A 7,238-nucleotide genomic window follows, 5' to 3' on the forward strand; every position below is an offset into this window, starting at 1 on the left:
GACCATCCCTCCTCCTGCCCACGGCCGACCCTCCAGCTCCACACTGACGCCTCGTCTGCGTGAGGATTTCCTCTTCCTGTCAGCCCCTGCCAGCAGCAAATGAATACACTGTACAGTTTCCTGTTAAATTTTCTCCCACATCTTGGAACTGTGCTCTTTTTTCCTCTCCCCTTTTCACCAAACTTCTCAAAGGCGTTCCTCACATGTGCCACCTCAGACTCATCTTGAACCAACTGTGATTAGGTGGCCATTCCTTCCACATCCATGCAGATGGCTCTTGTCAGAATCATCAGTGACCTCTGAATGCTTCGTCCAGTGCCCACTGTCCTTTCTTGCTCAGGTTCTCGGCAGCAGCCTTGGGATTTTTGTCATTGGCTGCCATGACAGATACTCCCTGCTGTCCCTCCAGCTTCTCAACCTCTCAGGTTTTTGCTGAGTCTAAGTGCTGAGTGTCTCAGGACTCAGTCCTTTTCTCCTACACTCATCCCAGTGACCTCATTGATACAACGTCCCCTAAATTTATACCTTAAATCTGAACCTTTCCCCTGAATTCTCATTTCCAGTTGTGTCCTCACTAGTACCACGGGGGTATGTAAGATATTTAATATATATCAAACTTCCCCTTGTCCACGGTCACCTCTCAATTCTCTCACTTCCTCAAATAGAGCCTCTCCCGCCAGCTTCCTCACCTAGGCAGAGGGCACCACTGTTCACCTAGAGGCTTGGAATTTCCCTTCATTCCTCTTCCTCTCACATCGAATCCATCAGTCAGTCCTGTTGGATCTCTTCAAACTGAATCCAGAATTGGCCACTTCTCAAGGCTTCCCTCGCTGCTGTCTAGTCCCAGCATCGTCTCTCGCCTGGCCTTATTGCAAAGTCCTATTTCTGCCCTCTCCCTCTCCCCCATTTTAGTCTCAGCATGGCCATTGCTTTTAAAACACAAGTCAGTGGCCGAAGCCGGTTTGGCTCAGTGGATAGAGCGTTGGTCTGTGGACTGAAAGGTCCCAGGTTCGATTCCGGTCAAGGGCATGTACCTTGGTTGCGGGCACATCCCCGGTAGGGGGTGTGGTGTGCAAGAGGCAGCTGGTCGATGTTTCTCTCTCATCGATGTTTCTAGCTCTCTATCTCTCTCCTTTCCTCTCTGTAAAAAATCAATTAAAAAAATATTAAAAAACAAACACAAAACAAAACAAAAAAAACAAGTCAGTGAACATAAACTGTGCACCTATGGATGAGGACAATGTGGGGTGGGGAGGAGGCGGAGGGTGGGGTGGGAACCTGGTGGAGCGGGGAAGGAATGAGGAACCTTTGTAATAATATGAACAATGAAGATTGATTTTAAAAATAAATAAAACACAAGTCAGATCACATCAGTCTTCTGTTCTCAACTCTCCCCTGGCTTCCCGAATCACCGGGCCAGTCATCACAGAGCCCCATGCCCCAGGACACCCTCGCCTTCTCCTGTCTTGTATGTCATGGAACCCCAAGTCCTGTCCTCACCGGGGTCTTTGCCTGCGCTGTTTCCTCTCCCTGCAATGTGCTCCTAGACATTTGTATGGTTGGCTCCCTCCCTTCACGCAGATCTCAAATCAGAGGCCCTCCCGTATTATCTACATAAAATATTCCAGACCCTCCCCTCCCTCTGTCTAACTGGCTTCTGGCCTCTGGTTATGGGCTGAATCGTGTCCCTTAGAATTCTTATGTGGAAGTCCCAGCCCCCAGTGTCTCAGATGTGACTGGAGGCAGGGCTTTGAAAGAGATAATGAAGGTAAAAAGAGGTGTATGGGTGGACCCCAATCTGATATGATTGGGGTCCTTATAAGAGGAAGTGAGGCACAGAGGGAAGACCAGGTGGAGACATCGGGAAATGGCCGTCTGCGAGCCAAGGAGGAAGGCTCAGAAGAAACCCAGCCCTGCAGACACGGTGCTCCCGGACCTCTGGCCTCCAGAGCTGTGAGGACAGTAAGCCACCTGGTCTGCAGCATTTTGCGATGGCGGCCCTAGCAAACCCACTCACCTGTCCTCTTCCCCACCATGGTTTCACCAGCTGGATATTACACCTGGGTGACATTTGTTTATCTCTGAGGAGGCTGTGAGCCCCATGGAGACCGACTTTACCTTTCACCGATGTGTCCTGTCCCACATCAAGAGTAGTTCCTGGCTCTGGCTAGTGTGGCTCAGTTGGTTGAGCATCATCCCACGCACCTAAAGGTCACCAGTTCAACTCCCGGTCAGGGCACAGGCCCAGTTAGTGGGTTCAATGGAAGGCAACCAATCGATGTATCTCTCTCATGTCAATGTTTCTTTCTCCCTCTCCCATCCTCTCTAAAATCAATAAAAACATTGTTAAAAGTCTTGTTCTTTAAGGAGTATCTAAAATTGCTAAGCCCGTCATCTGACTTGAAGAGGAAAAAAGAACAGTTGGTGGTGCGTGCAGGTGCTCAAACATTTGTTGATGAGTGGACCTAGCCCTCGCACTGCTCCTCCAGGTTAGTTAGTGACTTCCTAATGGGTAACCCTCTTCCTTGGCTTCTGTCACCCTTTGAGACCTGCTTCCAGCCTCATCCCTCACACCCTCACTCATCCCCTTTAGCCAGACTGAACTCTTTTAAGAAAAAGCTGGCCTCTCACGTGCCTTCGACCCCTGACCCCTAACCTTTGCCCTCTCAGTCCTGCTCAGCTTGATGCCTCCCTGTTTCTGTTTGTCTCAGGGCAGGGGGGGGGGGGGCTGTCCGTCTTGTCTGTTACTGTGTTTTGGAGCCAATACAGACTTGGCACACAGTGGACTCAACCAACATTTGTGGAATGGCTTCTGAACATTTCTACCAGGTGGCTCTGTGCGCTCCTCCCACTCGCCAGCAGGGGGCAGCGTGGAGTAACAGAACCAGGCTCTGTGGGGTTCAAATGCTGACACTGGACGGTTGCTCTGTGACCTGGACAGGTGGTCTGAGCCTGTTTCCCTCATGTAAGTGGAGGCCCTTCTGCCTGCCAATTAGGGTGGTTGTGAGGCCAGCAGGGTCGCCTAAGACCATCGGAAAACATAGATATTTACATTACGATTCATTAACAGTAACAACGTTACAGTTATGAAGTAGCAACGAAAATAATTTATGACTAGGGGTCACCACAACATGAGGAGCTGTATGAAAGGATCGCAGCATTAGGAAGGTTGAGAACCACTGGTTTAGTAGCTCAGCTCGACTGACAACTAGACTGGAGAATCTCACCAACGCCTGCGAGACGTTTTGCAGTTTGGGTAACAAAATAGATCCCAGTGACCCGTGGTCTCTGTGACTGACTGGGTCATGTGATGCCTGGTTTCCAGCCAGTGTGGCCCAGTGACTGCGTGCCACGTGGAGAACCGAACCCAGGGCCAGCGGGACCCGGGCTTCGGCACAGAGCGGAGGGTCCCCGGAGGCAGCTCTCCGAGGAGCTGTGGGCGTCTGTGTGGAAAATGTGTGTGTGGGGGCAGTGGGGGGGGGAGTAGGAGCTCCCGAAAGTTGGTGAAGACGAGAAATAAACCCCCGCACCCAGGAGTCTTTAACAGAAAGATCTTAGTCTGTGGCAAAAACAAAAACGATTTAAACACCTTGAACACTTAAATCCCCCTCAGCACTAATTAACCAGATACCAAATACCATTGCGATTTAGAAGCTCTTTCTGCCCCGCCGCTGGCCCCAGGAGCTAACGAAAGCGGGGTGGGGGCGTCCACAGAGCAGTGGGCAGGACAAGGCGAGAACCAGGCCCCCGGGACCGCCCCACCCAGCCCCGCACCCCCTCTCCCCGCCCTCCTGGGGCTTTTTTCTAAAACCCTGTCCTTTGGGAGCCCGTGGCCCCTCGTCATCGCCGGGGGCTCCGGTGGGCTATTGTGCAGGGAAGACGGAGCCCCATGTGTCTGGTGGAACACCGGCCTTCTCCACGCTCTGCCCGTGCGGGGAAGTGGCTTCTGACCTGTCACCTCCTCTGCCTGTGATCACACCCTCCTTCCTCCGGCAGCCTGAGCGCCCGGCCAGAATGGCGGCTGCTGAGGGTCCCGGCAGCGAGCGGACCCGCCTGTCACAGGACCCAGGGCGCGGCCTGTCAGAGAGGGAGAGGCCGGGTCTATTCCAGTCCTTCCCATCACACACCTTCTTCCTCCCCTTCCTTGCTTATTACTTCACATCCTCCGCTGTGGAGTGATGGGCCACGGACTGGTTTCCGTGCTTTACAGACCCTGTGCTTTATCTGTGTCACTAGTGTTGCCCCCAAACTGAGATTCCACGGTTTTTCCTAAACGCAGGAGTCCATGACTTTGACTGGTCCGGCTTAGGGGAAAGTGGCAGCAGGGCTCAGGTTATGTAAATGGCGTGGCTGTGCAATGTGATGTTTCTGAAAACAGAAGAGATGCGTCTAGGATTCTGTAGAACACGCGAGCCAGGGGCAGGCGCTCTTTCTGTGTTCACCCCCACGCGGCCCCAGCCCGTCTTCCTCACCCCAGCCAGGCTTCTGCAGAGTCACCCTGAGCCCCCATTCCCTGTCCTAAGCCTTTGGAGTTCACAGTCCTTCCTGGGCCCCCTCCCCCATCCCCGTGACTGCCCCTCCCCCTAGCTCACTTCTCACCCCTCCCTCTAAAAGCCCACCAAGCTAAAACCGGTTTTGCACAGTGGATAGAAAGTTGGCCTGAGGACTGAAAGGTTCCGGGTTCGATTCTGGTCAAGGGTATGTACATTGGTTGCGGGCACATCCCCGGTGGGGGGTGTGCAGGAGGCAGCTGGTCAATGTTTCTTTTTAAAAAAAAATATATATTTTATTGATTTTTTACAGAGAGGAAGGGAGAGAGATAGAGAGCCAGAAACGTCGATGTTTGATGAGAGAGAAACATCGACCAGCTGCCTCCTGCACACCCCCCACCGGGGATGTGCCCGCAACCAATGTACATGCCCCTGACCGGAATCGAACCCGGGACCCTTCAGTCCGCAGACCGATGCTCTATCACTGAGCCAAACCGGCTTCGGCTCAATGTTTCTTTCATCGATGTTTCTAGCTCTCTATCCCTCTCCCTTCATCTCTGTAAAAAATCAATAAAATATATTTTTAAAAAAAAATAAAATAAAATAAAAGCCCACCCAGGCCTTTGCTTCCCCACCACCCCCTCCACCAGGAAACGCTCCCTCCTTCAAGAGCAAGTTCAAACATCGCCTCCGCCTGGGGGCCTTCCTGGCCTTCCTCTCTGTCCCCACTTCCCCCGAGGACTGAGCAGACTGCAGTCACCCTCGGCCCGCGGACGCAGGCCACGCTCTGAGGGGTCTGGATAAACGCGTCCTGTCCTTGTGTGAACAGCTCTCCTCCGCTCTCTGCTCTCCGCGCTCGGAAAGGACTGGGGCAGCAGGAGGAAACGACTGAGGTGCAGACAGGTTAATGGAGCTCGGCGGTCACGGTCACGCCGCCTCCGGTGGCCCCGACCGGGGAGGAGCAGGAGCAGGGACCAGGGCCCGGCGCCCCTGTACCTGTGACTGTGCTCGTTCCCAGCGGCCAGCACCAGCTTCCTAATTTACGGGGTTCGGTGCAAAGTGGAAGACGGGCCCCCTATTCTGAGGTTATTAAGGATTTCAAAAGATGATGGCAGAGCCTGGGTCCAAACCAGGGCCGGGCAGAGGCTCACAACGCCAGCCCCGGGGAGCCCGGGAGACATTTGTGTCCCTTTTTAGAGTGGGTTTAGCACAGGGGTGGGCAAAAGTAGGTCTACCGCTAAAACACAATAATTAATAAATAAGCAATAATTCAAGGATAAACTTTTGTGTACTCACAACTGTAAGCCTACTTTTGCCCACTTCTTACATGTAAAATGGTTTTAAGATTTATTTTCTCCTGCCTACCCTTCATAAGACCCATACAATTGTTTGGTTGTTCTCATTTATAAGTGCAGATTCTTTTAAAAAAGTGAATTATTTTATTTCACGTTGTTTTAGGGAAAAATACCACATACTCATTAGTCCTTAAGAAACAAATGAAGGAGATTCTTGAGGAGGATCCAAGATGGCTGCACAGGTAAACACCTAACTGCAGCTGCACACAACAATTTCAATAAAATACAACTAAAATATAAAATGGACATTACCCAGAACTACAGGAAAGTTGGCTGACTGGAAATTCTACAACGAGAAGCAAGGAGAAAACCAGAAGGAAGAGCAGAGGAGCTGTAAAAGCCTAAAGTACAGAGACATGGGGCGCGTGCAGAGAGGACGGAGCCGGAGAGGAGGGGAAGGCTGAGTGCCTGGCTGGCGTTCCCTAGCAGGAAGGAGATAAAAGCTCCGACTGTGCTGGGCCCCAGTTCCGACTGCTCTGAACCCCAGTTCTAGGCCAGACTCTGGGGATCCAGGCTCAAACAGAGGGAGCCTGGGCTGTGAGGCAGAATCCCAGGGGAGTGGCGAAAGGCAGAGCCCCTGGAGGCGCGCACATTATGCACAGAGAAGGGATGGTTGGCTGTGCTGTGGGATTGCCCTGGCAGAAAGGAGACAGGGGCTCCAGACTGCTCTGAACGCCACCTCCAATCCCACTTCCAACTGAAATGAACCCCAGTTCCAGGCCCTTTCGGGGAGAGACTAGACTTTTTGGTAGCAGGTGAAACTCAAGGGCACCTCACTCTCAGAGGTGCTTGCAGTGAGTACTGAAGGACCCTGAGGAACACTGAGACTCAGGAGCCACATAGGGCGTGGCTGATGGAAGCCAAGGCTGTAGGCTCCACCCTGAAACTCCGCCCCATCAGGGAAGCTGCGAAAATGCCGAGACAACGAAATAGATCACAAACAAAAGAAATGGAGGACAAAAAACAACTGGATATAGAGTTCAAAACCACACTTATAAGGTTGTTCAAAAATCTTCTAGAAAAGGCCGATAAAATAAATGAGACCTATGAGGATATGAAAAGGGATCAACTAGAAATAATAAGGGATCAATAAGAAATAATAAGGGATCAACAAGAAAAAATAAGGGATCAACAAGAAATAAAGAATACATTGTCTAAAATAAAAAATATTATACAGAGTCCTAAAAACAAAATGGAAGATCGCAAGAATCAAGTCAAAGATTTGGAACATAAAGAGCCAGAAGACACTCCTCCGCAGAAGCAAGAAGGCAAGAGAATCCAGAAAGTTGAAGATAATGTAAGAAACCTCTGGGACAACTTCAAGCCTTCAAGCGAGTCAACATCAGAATTATGGGGGTCCCAGAAGATGAGAGAGAGCAAGATACCGAAAACA

Source organism: Pipistrellus hanaki, assembly GCF_964339955.1.
Source record: "Pipistrellus hanaki genome assembly, chromosome: 18".
Taxonomy (NCBI): domain Eukaryota; kingdom Metazoa; phylum Chordata; class Mammalia; order Chiroptera; family Vespertilionidae; genus Pipistrellus; species Pipistrellus hanaki.